The sequence below is a fragment of the Oncorhynchus nerka genome, unplaced genomic scaffold, assembly GCF_034236695.1.
Source record: "Oncorhynchus nerka isolate Pitt River unplaced genomic scaffold, Oner_Uvic_2.0 unplaced_scaffold_1191, whole genome shotgun sequence".
NCBI lineage: Eukaryota > Metazoa > Chordata > Actinopteri > Salmoniformes > Salmonidae > Oncorhynchus > Oncorhynchus nerka.
In genome coordinates, this window is record NW_027040150.1 from 6,275 (window position 1) to 19,277 (window position 13,003).

Sequence of the window (13,003 nt, forward strand, 5' to 3'; positions counted from 1 at the left end):
CAGAGCATGAGAAATTCATTTGTTTTAGGGGCTGGATGTCATTTCAAGTGTATTACATTTGAATCATTATCGTTGTTCGTGGCAGTTAGAATTGCTCCTACATTCTTCAGTTTATCTAAAATAATAAATGTTGTGCGACGTTGAACCAACAAGTGCATATCAAAATAGATTTGCAGTCCATCGCCAAAACCATTCAGCCATCCTTGTCCTGCGCCCAAGAGGTGATAGTTGGCGTTCCGACCAGTGCCCAAGATCTGCCTGTCTGAGCTTGTTCAAGGATCTGCAAAAGGGCTCATCCGGGATTTGAACCCGGGACCTCTCGCACCCTAAGCGAGAATCATACCCCTAGACCAACGAGCCTTCTGCCCAAAGTCTTTTTCTTTCTTTCTGCAGCAATGTCAGTGAAGATATCGATTGACGTGTCCACGGTGCTTGGAACGATTGAACATCATGTGAGTGTTTTGTGCTTTACTTGTGAGCATGACAGTCTTCCAAACTCTTGACCATGCTTCAGTTCAAATCTTCTGTAGTTCATCTGCTGTGTCTTTCACATTCTGTCTTCTTCAGTCGCGACAGCTAACTGATGACGAGTTTTTATAAATGAATATAGTGCAAAATGAGATCAAATCATTTTTTTAAGGAGAAAATGAAAAAATAAGACTTCAAAAAGAATGGTACTCGTTTATTTTGAGTCAAATGACGCAAAGGTACGTGAATCAAAGTAAATCAATGTTGAAAATACCCATTCAAATAGATCAGTTTTCAAGTAGAGAGATTGAGACTCAGCGTATCCGTCTCCATCCTCCACAACTGCTTATGTTACCCCTCCATATCTGCAGTGAAAGATGGTGGACCTAGATCGGTTTTTGTCAAACCATGAGACATACCTATAATCGGTCTTCTCACAAAAACATCTCTAGCTTCGGAACCGTTTGACCTACAATTTCGTATGACCACTCTATGGAAAGGGGAGACCCTCACGAACACGGTGGTATTCTCAATTTTTCTCTACATCCCCCACAAGTGTCAGGAGACTCGTCTGAAGTCAGAACAGTCTATGTGCCCACTTCTGTTTGTAGAATCCAAAATCTTTGGGCTTCAAAGTAATGTGACCCCACTTGTCGCAATGTTCTCCGTTTTGCCCTACGTTCCCCACAAGTGTCACGGGCCTAATCTGAAGGTAACCTGTACTGATTAAAATGATAGATGTTTTAACCAGGGACCTCTCGCAACCTAAGCCATAATCATACACCTAAACCAACGATCCGTTTGGTCAAAGAATGATCACTTTCCACAAAAATGACGGTCAAGATATGAGTCGATGTCTCCATGTTGCTAATGACTGCACATAGCATTGGTGGTATAGTGGTGAGCATAGCTGCCTTCCAAGCAGTTGACCCTGGGTTCGATTCCCGGCCAATGCAGAGCATGAGAAATTCATTTGTTTTAGGGGCTGGATGTCATTTCAAGTGTATTACATTTTGAATGAATTATTATCGTTGTTCGTGGCAGTTAGAATTGCTCCTACATTCTTCAGTTTATCTAAAATAATAAATGTTGTGCGACGTTGAACCAACAAGTGCATATCAAAATAGATTTGCAGTCCATCGCCAAAACCATTCAGCCATCCTTGTCCTGCGCCCAAGAGGTGATAGTTGGCGTTCCGACCAGTGCCCAAGATCTGCCTGTCTGAGCTTGTTCAAGGATCTGCAAAAGGGCTCATCCGGGATTTGAACCCGGGACCTCTCGCACCCTAAGCGAGAATCATACCCCTAGACCAACGAGCCTTGTGCCCAAAAAGTTTTTTCTTTTTCTGCAGCAATGTCAGTGAAGATATCGATTGACGTGTCCACGGTGCTTGGAACGATTGAACATCATGTGAGTGTTTTGTGCTTTACTTGTGAGCATGACAGTCTTCCAAACTCTTGACCATGCTTCAGTTCAAATCTTCTGTAGTTCATCTGCTGTGTCTTTCACATTCTGTCTTCTTCAGTCGCGACAGCTAACTGATGACGAGTTTTTATAAATGAATATAGTGCAAAATGAGATCAAATCATTTTTTTAAGGAGAAAATGAAAAAATAAGACTTCAAAAAGAATGGTACTCGTTTATTTTGAGTCAAATGACGCAAAGGTACGTGAATCAAAGTAAATCAATGTTGAAAATACCCATTCAAATAGATCAGTTTTCAAGTAGAGAGATTGAGACTCAGCGTATCCGTCTCCATCCTCCACAACTGCTTATGTTACCCCTCCATATCTGCAGTGAAAGATGGTGGACCTAGATCGGTTTTTGTCAAACCATGAGACATACCTATAATCGGTCTTCTCACAAAAACATCTCTAGCTTCGGAACCGTTTGACCTACAATTTCGCATGACCACTCTCTGGAAAGGGGAGACCCTCACGAACACGGTGGTATTCTCAATTTTTCTCTACATCCCCCACAAGTGTCAGGAGACTCGTCTGAAGTCAGAACAGTCTGTGCCCACTTCTGTTTGTAGAATCCAAAATCTTTGGGCTTCAAAGTAATGTGACCCCACTTGTCGCAATGTTCTCCGTTTTGCCCTACGTTCCCCACAAGTGTCACGGGCCTAATCTGAAGGTAACCTGTACTGATTAAAATGATAGATGTTTTAACCAGGGACCTCTCGCAACCTAAGCCATAATCATACACCTAAACCAACGATCCGTTTGGTCAAAGAATGTTCACTTTCCACAAAAATGACGGTCAAGATATGAGTCGATGTCTCCATTTTGCTAATGACCTGCACATAGCATTGGTGGTATAGTGGTGAGCATAGCTGCCTTCCAAGCAGTTGACCCGGGTTCGATTCCCGGCCAATGCAGAGCATGAGAAATTCATTTGTTTTAGGGGCTGGATGTCATTTCAAGTGTATTACATTTGAATCATTATCGTTGTTCGTGGCAGTTAGAATTGCTCCTACATTCTTCAGTTTATCTAAAATAATAAATGTTGTGCGACGTTGAACCAACAAGTGCATATCAAAATAGATTTGCAGTCCATCGCCAAAACCATTCAGCCATCCTTGTCCTGCGCCCAAGAGGTGATAGTTGGCGTTCCGACCAGTGGCCCAAGATCTGCCTGTCTGAGCTTGTTCAAGGATCTGCAAAAGGGCTCATCCGGGATTTGAACCCGGGACCTCTCGCACCCTAAGCGAGAATCATACCCCTAGACCAACGAGCCTTGTGCCCAAAGTCTTTTTTTTTTTTTCTTTCTGCAGCAATGTCAGTGAAGATATCGATTGACGTGTCCACGGTGCTTGGAACGATTGAACATCATGTGAGTGTTTTGTGCTTTACTTGTGAGCATGACAGTCTTCCAAACTCTTGACCATGCTTCAGTTCAAATCTTCTGTAGTTCATCTGCTGTGTCTTTCACATTCTGTCTTCTTCAGTCGCGACAGCTAACTGATGACGAGTTTTTATAAATGAATATAGTGCAAAATGAGATCAAATCATTTTTTTAAGGAGAAAATGAAAAATAAGACTTCAAAAAGAATGGAACTCGTTTATTTTGAGTCAAATGACGCAAAGGTACGTAATCAAAGTAAATCAATGTTGAAAATACCCATTCAAATAGATCAGTTTTCAAGTAGAGAGATTGAGACTCAGCGTATCCGTCTCCATCCTCCACAACTGCTTATGTTACCCCTCCATATCTGCAGTGAAAGATGGTGGACCTAGATCGGTTTTTGTCAAACCATGAGACATACCTATAATCGGTCTTCTCACAAAAACATCTCTAGCTTCGGAACCGTTTGACCTACAATTTCGTATGACCACTCTATGGAAAGGGGAGACCCTCACGAACACGGTGGTATTCTCAATTTTTCTCTACATCCCCCACAAGTGTCAGGAGACTCGTCTGAAGTCAGAACAGTCTATGTGCCCACTTCTGTTTGTAGAATCCAAAATCTTTGGGCTTCAAAGTAATGTGACCCCACTTGTCGCAATGTTCTCCGTTTTGCCCTACGTTCCCCACAAGTGTCACGGGCCTAATCTGAAGGTAACCTGTACTGATTAAAATGATAGATGTTTTACCAGGGACCTCTCGCAACCTAAGCCATAATCATACACCTAAACCAACGATCCGTTTGGTCAAAGAATGATCACTTTCCACAAAAATGACGGTCAAGATATGAGTCGATGTCTCCATGTTGCTAATGACCTGCACATAGCATTGGTGGTATAGTGGTGAGCATAGCTGCCTTCCAAGCAGTTGACCTGGGTTCGATTCCCGGCCAATGCAGAGCATGAGAAATTCATTTGTTTTAGGGGCTGGATGTCATTTCAAGTGTATTACATTTGAATCATTATCGTTGTTCGTGGCAGTTAGAATTGCTCCTACATTCTTCAGTTTATCTAAAATAATAAATGTTGTGCGACGTTGAACCAACAAGTGCATATCAAAATAGATTTGCAGTCCATCGCCAAAACCATTCAGCCATCCTTGTCCTGCGCCCAAGAGGTGATAGTTGGCGTTCCGACCAGTGGCCCAAGATCTGCCTGTCTGAGCTTGTTCAAGGATCTGCAAAAGCTCATCCGGGATTTGAACCCGGGACCTCTCGCACCCTAAGCGAGAATCATACCCCTAGACCAACGAGCCTTGTGCCCAAAGTTGTTTTCTTTCTTTCTGCAGCAATGTCAGTGAAGATATCGATTGACGTGTCCACGGTGCTTGGAACGATTGAACATCATGTGAGTGTTTTGTGCTTTACTTGTGAGCATGACAGTCTTCCAAACTCTTGACCATGCTTCAGTTCAAATCTTCTGTAGTTCATCTGCTGTGTCTTTCACATTCTGTCTTCTTCAGTCGCGACAGCTAACTGATGACGAGTTTTTATAAATGAATATAGTGCAAAATGAGATCAAATCATTTTTTTAAGGAGAAAATGAAAAAATAAGACTTCAAAAAGAATGGAACTCGTTTATTTTGAGTCAAATGACGCAAAGGTACGTGAATCAAAGTAAATTAATGTTGAAAATACCCATTCAAATAGATCAGTTTTCAAGTAGAGAGATTGAGACTCAGCGTATCCGTCTCTCCATCCTCCACAACTGCTTATGTTACCCCTCCATATCTGCAGTGAAAGATGGTGGACCTAGATCGGTTTTTGTCAAACCATGAGACATACCTATAATCGGTCTTCTCACAAAAACATCTCTAGCTTCGGAACCGTTTGACCTACAATTTCGTATGACCACTCTATGGAAAGGGGAGACCCTCACGAACACGGTGGTATTCTCAATTTTTCTCTACATCCCCCACAAGTGTCAGGAGACTCGTCTGAAGTCAGAACAGTCTATGTGCCCACTTCTGTTTGTAGAATCCAAAATCTTTGGGCTTCAAAGTAATGTGACCCCACTTGTCGCAATGTTCTCCGTTTTGCCCTACGTTCCCCACAAGTGTCACGGGCCTAATCTGAAGGTAACCTGTACTGATTAAAATGATAGATGTTTTAACCAGGGACCTCTCGCAACCTAAGCCATAATCATACACCTAAACCAACGATCCGTTTGGTCAAAGAATGATCACTTCCACAAAAATGACGGTCAAGATATGAGTCGATGTCTCCATGTTGCTAATGACCTGTCACATAGCATTGGTGGTATAGTGGTGAGCATAGCTGCCTTCCAAGCAGACCTGGGTTCGATTCCCGGCCAATGCAGAGCATGAGAAATTCATTTGTTTTAGGGGCTGGATGTCATTTCAAGTGTATTACATTTGAATCATTATCGTTGTTCGTGGCAGTTAGAATTGCTCCTACATTCTTCAGTTTATCTAAAATAATAAATGTTGTGCGACGTTGAACCAACAAGTGCATATCAAAATAGATTTGCAGTCCATCGCCAAAACCATTCAGCCATCCTTGTCCTGCGCCCAAGAGGTGATAGTTGGCATTCCGACCAGTGGCCCAAGATCTGCCTGTCTGAGCTTGTTCAAGGATCTGCAAAAGGGCTCATCCGGGATTTGAACCCGGGACCTCTCGCACCCTAAGCGAGAATCATACCCCTAGACCAACGAGCCTTGTGCCCAAAGTTTTTTTTTTTCTTTCTGCAGCAATGTCAGTGAAGATATCGATTGACGTGTCCACGGTGCTTGGAACGATTGAACATCATGTGAGTGTTTTGTGCTTTACTTGTGAGCATGACAGTCTTCCAAACTCTTGACCATGCTTCAGTTCAAATCTTCTGTAGTTCATCTGCTGTGTCTTTCACATTCTGTCTTCTTCAGTCGCGACAGCTAACTGATGACGAGTTTTTATAAATGAATATAGTGGAAAATGAGATCAAATCATTTTTTTAAGGAGAAAATGAAAGAATAAGACTTCAAAAAGAATGGTACTCGTTTATTTTGAGTCAAATGACGCAAAGGTACGTGAATCAAAGTAAATTAATGTTGAAAATACCCATTCAAATAGATCAGTTTTCAAGTAGAGAGATTGAGACTCAGCGTATCCGTCTCCATCCTCCACAACTGCTTATGTTACCCCTCCATATCTGCAGTGAAAGATGGTGGACCTAGATCGGTTTTTGTCAAACCATGAGACATACCTATAATCGGTCTTCTCACAAAAACATCTCTAGCTTCGGAACCGTTTGACCTACAATTTCGCATGACCACTCTCTGGAAAGGGGAGACCCTCACGAACACGGTGGTATTCTCAATTTTCCTCTACATCCCCCACAAGTGTCAGGAGACTCGTCTGAAGTCTTAACAGTCTATGTGCCAACTTCTGTTTGTAGAATCCAAAATCTTTGGGCTTCAAAGTAATGTGACCCCACTTGTCGCAATGTTCTCCGTTTTGCCCTACGTTCCCCACAAGTGTCACGGGCCTAATCTGAAGGTAACCTGTACTGATTAAAATGATAGATGTTTTAACCAGGGACCTCTCGCAACCTAAGCCATAATCATACACCTAAACCAACGATCCGTTTGGTCAAAGAATGTTCACTTTCCACAAAAATGACGGTCAAGATATGAGTCGATGTCTCCATTTTGCTAATGACCTGCACATAGCATTGGTGGTATAGTGGTGAGCATAGCTGCCTTCCAAGCAGTTGACCTGGGTTCGATTCCCGGCCAATGCAGAGCATGAGAAATTCATTTGTTTTAGGGGCTGGATGTCATTTCAAGTGTATTACATTTGAATCATTATCGTTGTTCGTGGCAGTTAGAATTGCTCCTACATTCTTCAGTTTATCTAAAATAATAAATGTTGTGCGACGTTGAACCAACAAGTGCATATCAAAATAGATTTGCAGTCCATCGCCAAAACCATTCAGCCATCCTTGTCCTGCGCCCAAGAGGTGATAGTTGGCGTTCCGACCAGTGGCCCAAGATCTGCCTGTCTGAGCTTGTTCAAGGATCTGCAAAAGGGCTCATCCGGGATTTGAACCCGGGACCTCTCGCACCCTAAGCGAGAATCATACCCCTAGACCAACGAGCCTTGTGCCCAAAAGTTTTTTTTTTTCTTTTTCTGCAGCAATGTCAGTGAAGATATCGATTGACGTGTCCACGGTGCTTGGAACGATTGAACATCATGTGAGTGTTTTGTGCTTTACTTGTGAGCATGACAGTCTTCCAAACTCTTGACCATGCTTCAGTTCAAATCTTCTGTAGTTCATCTGCTGTGTCTTTCACATTCTGTCTTCTTCAGTCGCGACAGCTAACTGATGACGAGTTTTTATAAATGAATATAGTGCAAAATGAGATCAAATCATTTTTTTAAGGAGAAAATGAAAAAATAAGACTTCAAAAAGAATGGTACTCGTTTATTTTGAGTCAAATGATGCAAAGGTACGTGAATCAAAGTAAATCAATGTTGAAAATACCCATTCAAATAGATCAGTTTTCAAGTAGAGAGATTGAGACTCAGCGTATCCGTCTCCATCCTCCACAACTGCTTATGTTACCCCTCCATATCTGCAGTGAAAGATGGTGGACCTAGATCGGTTTTTGTCAAACCATGAGACATACCTATAATCGGTCTTCTCACAAAAACATCTCTAGCTTCGGAACCGTTTGACCTACAATTTCGTATGACCACTCTATGGAAAGGGGAGACCCTCACGAACACGGTGGTATTCTCAATTTTCTCTACATCCCCCACAAGTGTCAGGAGACTCGTCTGAAGTCAGAACAGTCTATGTGCCCACTTCTGTTTGTAGAATCCAAAATCTTTGGGCTTCAAAGTAATGTGACCCCACTTGTCGCAATGTTCTCCGTTTTGCCCTACGTTCCCCACAAGTGTCACGGGCCTAATCTGAAGGTAACCTGTACTGATTAAAATGATAGATGTTTTAACCAGGGACCTCTCGCAACCTAAGCCATAATCATACACCTAAACCAACGATCCGTTTGGTCAAAGAATGATCACTTTCCACAAAAATGACGGTCAAGATATGAGTCGATGTCTCCATGTTGCTAATGACTGCACATAGCATTGGTGGTATAGTGGTGAGCATAGCTGCCTTCCAAGCAGTTGACCTGGGTTCGATTCCCGGCCAATGCAGAGCATGAGAAATTCATTTGTTTTAGGGGCTGGATGTCATTTCAAGTGTATTACATTTGAATCATTATCGTTGTTCGTGGCAGTTAGAATTGCTCCTACATTCTTCAGTTTATCTAAAATAATAAATGTTGTGCGACGTTGAACCAACAAGTGCATATCAAAATAGATTTGCAGTCCATCGCCAAAACCATTCAGCCATCCTTGTCCTGCGCCCAAGAGGTGATAGTTGGCATTCCGACCAGTGGCCCAAGATCTGCCTGTCTGAGCTCGTTCAAGGATCTGCAAAAGGGCTCATCCGGGATTTGAACCCGGGACCTCTCGCACCCTAAGCGAGAATCATACCCCTAGACCAACGAGCCTTGTGCCCAAAATTTTTTTCTTTCTTTCTGCAGCAATGTCAGTGAAGATATCGATTGACGTGTCCACGGTGCTTGGAACGATTGAACATCATGTGAGTGTTTTGTGCTTTACTTGTGAGCATGACAGTCTTCCAAACTCTTGACCATGCTTCAGTTCAAATCTTCTGTAGTTCATCTGCTGTGTCTTTCACATTCTGTCTTCTTCAGTCGCGACAGCTAACTGATGACGAGTTTTTATAAATGAATATAGTGGAAAATGAGATCAAATCATTTTTTTAAGGAGAAAATGAAAAAATAAGACTTCAAAAAGAATGGAACTCGTTTATTTTGAGTCAAATGACGCAAAGGTACGTGAATCAAAGTAAATCAATGTTGAAAATACCCATTCAAATAGATCAGTTTTCAAGTAGAGAGATTGAGACTCAGCGTATCCGTCTCCATCCTCCACAACTGCTTATGTTACCCCTCCATATCTGCAGTGAAAGATGGTGGACCTAGATCGGTTTTTGTCAAACCATGAGACATACCTATAATCGGTCTTCTCACAAAAACATCTCTAGCTTCGGAACCGTTTGACCTACAATTTCGTATGACCACTCTATGGAAAGGGGAGACCCTCACGAACACGGTGGTATTCTCAATTTTTCTCTACATCCCCCACAAGTGTCAGGAGACTCGTCTGAAGTCAGAACAGTCTATGTGCCCACTTCTGTTTGTAGAATCCAAAATCTTTGGGCTTCAAAGTAATGTGACCCCACTTGTCGCAATGTTCTCCGTTTTGCCCTACGTTCCCCACAAGTGTCACGGGCCTAATCTGAAGGTAACCTGTACTGATTAAAATGATAGATGTTTTAACCAGGGACCTCTCGCAACCTAAGCCATAATCATACACCTAAACCAACGATCCGTTTGGTCAAAGAATGATCACTTTCCACAAAAATGACGGTCAAGATATGAGTCGATGTCTCCATGTTGCTAATGACCGTCACATAGCATTGGTGGTATAGTGGTGAGCATAGCTGCCTTCCAAGCAGTTGACCTGGGTTCGATTCCCGGCCAATGCAGAGCATGAGAAATTCATTTGTTTTAGGGGCTGGATGTCATTTCAAGTGTATTACATTTGAATCATTATCGTTGTTCGTGGCAGTTAGAATTGCTCCTACATTCTTCAGTTTATCTAAAATAATAAATGTTGTGCGACGTTGAACCAACAAGTGCATATCAAAATAGATTTGCAGTCCATCGCCAAAACCATTCAGCCATCCTTGTCCTGCGCCCAAGAGGTGATAGTTGGCGTTCCGACCAGTGGCCCAAGATCTGCCTGTCTGAGCTTGTTCAAGGATCTGCTGCAAAAGGGCTCATCCGGGATTTGAACCCGGGACCTCTCGCACCCTAAGCGAGAATCATACCCCTAGACCAACGAGCCTTCCGCCCAAAGTCTTTTTCTTTCTTCCTGCAGCAATGTCAGTGAAGATATCGATTGACGTGTCCACGGTGCTTGGAACGATTGAACATCATGTGAGTGTTTTGTGCTTTACTTGTGAGCATGACAGTCTTCCAAACTCTTGACCATGCTTCAGTTCAAATCTTCTGTAGTTCATCTGCTGTGTCTTTCACATTCTGTCTTCTTCAGTCGCGACAGCTAACTGATGACGAGTTTTTATAAATGAATATAGTGCAAAATGAGATCAAATCATTTTTTTAAGGAGAAAATGAAAGAATAAGACTTCAAAAAGAATGGTACTCGTTTATTTTGAGTCAAATGACGCAAAGGTACGTGAATCAAAGTAAATCAATGTTGAAAATACCCATTCAAATAGATCAGTTTTCAAGTAGAGAGATTGGGACTCAGCGTATCCGTCTCCATCCTCCACAACTGCTTATGTTACCCCTCCATATCTGCAGTGAAAGATGGTGGACCTAGATCGGTTTTTGTCAAACCATGAGACATACCTATAATCGGTCTTCTCACAAAAACATCTCTAGCTTCGGAACCGTTTGACCTACAATTTCGCATGACCACTCTATGGAAAGGGGAGACCCTCACGAACACGGTGGTATTCTCAATTTTTCTCTACATCCCCCACAAGTGTCAGGAGACTCGTCTGAAGTCAGAACAGTCTATGTGCCCACTTCTGTTTGTAGAATCCAAAATCTTTGGGCTTCAAAATGTGACCCCACTTGTCGCAATGTTCTCCGTTTTGCCCTACGTTCCCCACAAGTGTCACGGGCCTAATCTGAAGGTAACCTGTACTGATTAAAATGATAGATGTTTTAACCAGGGACCTCTCGCAACCTAAGCCATAATCATACACCTAAACCAACGATCCGTTTGGTCAAAGAATGATCACTTTCCACAAAAATGACGGTCAAGATATGAGTCGATGTCTCCATGTTGCTAATGACCGTCACATAGCATTGGTGGTATAGTGGTGAGCATAGCTGCCTTCCAAGCAGTTGACCTGGGTTCGATTCCCGGCCAATGCAGAGCATGAGAAATTCATTTGTTTTAGGGGCTGGATGTCATTTCAAGTGTATTACATTTGAATCATTATCGTTGTTCGTGGCAGTTAGAATTGCTCCTACATTCTTCAGTTTATCTAAAATAATAAATGTTGTGCGACGTTGAACCAACAAGTGCATATCAAAATAGATTTGCAGTCCATCGCCAAAACCATTCAGCCATCCTTGTCCTGCGCCCAAGAGGTGATAGTTGGCGTTCCGACCAGTGGCCCAAGATCTGCCTGTCTGAGCTTGTTCAAGGATCTGCAAAAGGGCTCATCCGGGATTTGAACCCGGGACCTCTCGCACCCTAAGCGAGAATCATACCCCTAGACCAACGAGCCTTCCGCCCAAAGTCTTTTTCTTTCTTTCTGCAGCAATGTCAGTGAAGATATCGATTGACGTGTCCACGGTGCTTGGAACGATTGAACATCATGTGAGTGTTTTGTGCTTTACTTGTGAGCATGACAGTCTTCCAAACTCTTGACCATGCTTCAGTTCAAATCTTCTGTAGTTCATCTGCTGTGTCTTTCACATTCTGTCTTCTTCAGTCGCGACAGCTAACTGATGACGAGTTTTTATAAATGAATATAGTGGAAAATGAGATCAAATCATTTTTTTAAGGAGAAAATGAAAAAATAAGACTTCAAAAAGAATGGAACTCGTTTATTTTGAGTCAAATGACGCAAAGGTACGTGAATCAAAGTAAATTAATGTTGAAAATACCCATTCAAATAGATCAGTTTTCAAGTAGAGAGATTGAGACTCAGCGTATCCGTCTCCATCCTCCACAACTGCTTATGTTACCCCTCCATATCTGCAGTGAAAGATGATGGACCTAGATCGGTTTTTGTCAAACCATGAGACATACCTATAATCGGTCTTCTCACAAAAACATCTCTAGCTTCGGAACCGTTTGACCTACAATTTCGCATGACCACTCTGGAAAGGGGAGACCCTCACGAACACGGTGGTATTCTCAATTTTTCTCTACATCCCCCACAAGTGTCAGGAGACTCGTCTGAAGTCAGAACAGTCTATGTGCCAACTTCTGTTTGTAGAATCCAAAATCTTTGGGCTTCAAAGTAATGTGACCCCACTTGTCGCAATGTTCTCCGTTTTGCCCTACGTTCCCCACAAGTGTCACGGGCCTAATCTGAAGGTACTGTACTGATTAAAATGATAGATGTTTTAACCAGGGACCTCTCGCAACCTAAGCCATAATCATACACCTAAACCAACGATCCGTTTGGTCAAAGAATGATCACTTTCCACAAAAATGACGGTCAAGATATGAGTCGATGTCTCCATTTTGCTAATGACCTGCACATAGCATTGGTGGTATAGTGGTGAGCATAGCTGCCTTCCAAGCAGTTGACCCGGGTTCGATTCCCGGCCAATGCAGAGCATGAGAAATTCATTTGTTTTAGGGGCTGGATGTCATTTCAAGTGTATTACATTTGAATCATTATCGTTCTTCGTGGCAGTTAGAATTGCTCCTACATTCTTCAGTTTATCTAAAATAATAAATGTTGTGCGACGTTGAACCAACAAGTGCATATCACAATAGATTTGCAGTCCATCGCCAAAACCATTTAGCCAT

At 42.5% G+C, this 13,003-nt stretch overlaps 17 non-coding genes across 17 annotated transcripts; 8 read left to right on the top strand and 9 right to left on the bottom strand.

Annotated features, from left to right (window-relative positions):
- Positions 1-288: 288 nt before the first annotated feature.
- Positions 289-360, bottom strand: trnap-agg (transfer RNA proline (anticodon AGG)). The gene has a single exon. It is a non-coding gene; the product is annotated as a tRNA-Pro (tRNA).
- Positions 361-1,351: 991 nt separating this feature from the next.
- Positions 1,352-1,424, top strand: trnag-ucc (transfer RNA glycine (anticodon UCC)). Its single transcript has one exon. It is a non-coding gene; the product is annotated as a tRNA-Gly (tRNA).
- A 291-nt stretch (positions 1,425-1,715) lies between these two features.
- On the bottom strand, positions 1,716-1,787 carry trnap-agg (transfer RNA proline (anticodon AGG)). Its single transcript has one exon. It is a non-coding gene; the product is annotated as a tRNA-Pro (tRNA).
- A 989-nt stretch (positions 1,788-2,776) lies between these two features.
- On the top strand, positions 2,777-2,848 carry trnag-ucc (transfer RNA glycine (anticodon UCC)). Its single transcript has one exon. It is a non-coding gene; the product is annotated as a tRNA-Gly (tRNA).
- A 287-nt stretch (positions 2,849-3,135) lies between these two features.
- trnap-agg (transfer RNA proline (anticodon AGG)) lies at positions 3,136-3,207 on the bottom strand. Its single transcript has one exon. It is a non-coding gene; the product is annotated as a tRNA-Pro (tRNA).
- Positions 3,208-4,200: 993 nt separating this feature from the next.
- On the top strand, positions 4,201-4,272 carry trnag-ucc (transfer RNA glycine (anticodon UCC)). The gene has a single exon. It is a non-coding gene; the product is annotated as a tRNA-Gly (tRNA).
- Positions 4,273-4,557: 285 nt separating this feature from the next.
- On the bottom strand, positions 4,558-4,629 carry trnap-agg (transfer RNA proline (anticodon AGG)). The gene has a single exon. It is a non-coding gene; the product is annotated as a tRNA-Pro (tRNA).
- A 1,350-nt stretch (positions 4,630-5,979) lies between these two features.
- On the bottom strand, positions 5,980-6,051 carry trnap-agg (transfer RNA proline (anticodon AGG)). The gene has a single exon. It is a non-coding gene; the product is annotated as a tRNA-Pro (tRNA).
- Positions 6,052-7,043: 992 nt separating this feature from the next.
- trnag-ucc (transfer RNA glycine (anticodon UCC)) lies at positions 7,044-7,115 on the top strand. The gene has a single exon. It is a non-coding gene; the product is annotated as a tRNA-Gly (tRNA).
- A 287-nt stretch (positions 7,116-7,402) lies between these two features.
- Positions 7,403-7,474, bottom strand: trnap-agg (transfer RNA proline (anticodon AGG)). Its single transcript has one exon. It is a non-coding gene; the product is annotated as a tRNA-Pro (tRNA).
- Positions 7,475-8,467: 993 nt separating this feature from the next.
- trnag-ucc (transfer RNA glycine (anticodon UCC)) lies at positions 8,468-8,539 on the top strand. The gene has a single exon. It is a non-coding gene; the product is annotated as a tRNA-Gly (tRNA).
- A 287-nt stretch (positions 8,540-8,826) lies between these two features.
- trnap-agg (transfer RNA proline (anticodon AGG)) lies at positions 8,827-8,898 on the bottom strand. The gene has a single exon. It is a non-coding gene; the product is annotated as a tRNA-Pro (tRNA).
- A 992-nt stretch (positions 8,899-9,890) lies between these two features.
- trnag-ucc (transfer RNA glycine (anticodon UCC)) lies at positions 9,891-9,962 on the top strand. The gene has a single exon. It is a non-coding gene; the product is annotated as a tRNA-Gly (tRNA).
- A 290-nt stretch (positions 9,963-10,252) lies between these two features.
- On the bottom strand, positions 10,253-10,324 carry trnap-agg (transfer RNA proline (anticodon AGG)). The gene has a single exon. It is a non-coding gene; the product is annotated as a tRNA-Pro (tRNA).
- A 989-nt stretch (positions 10,325-11,313) lies between these two features.
- On the top strand, positions 11,314-11,385 carry trnag-ucc (transfer RNA glycine (anticodon UCC)). The gene has a single exon. It is a non-coding gene; the product is annotated as a tRNA-Gly (tRNA).
- A 287-nt stretch (positions 11,386-11,672) lies between these two features.
- trnap-agg (transfer RNA proline (anticodon AGG)) lies at positions 11,673-11,744 on the bottom strand. The gene has a single exon. It is a non-coding gene; the product is annotated as a tRNA-Pro (tRNA).
- Positions 11,745-12,732: 988 nt separating this feature from the next.
- trnag-ucc (transfer RNA glycine (anticodon UCC)) lies at positions 12,733-12,804 on the top strand. The gene has a single exon. It is a non-coding gene; the product is annotated as a tRNA-Gly (tRNA).
- The last annotated feature ends 199 nt before the right edge of the window (positions 12,805-13,003 follow it).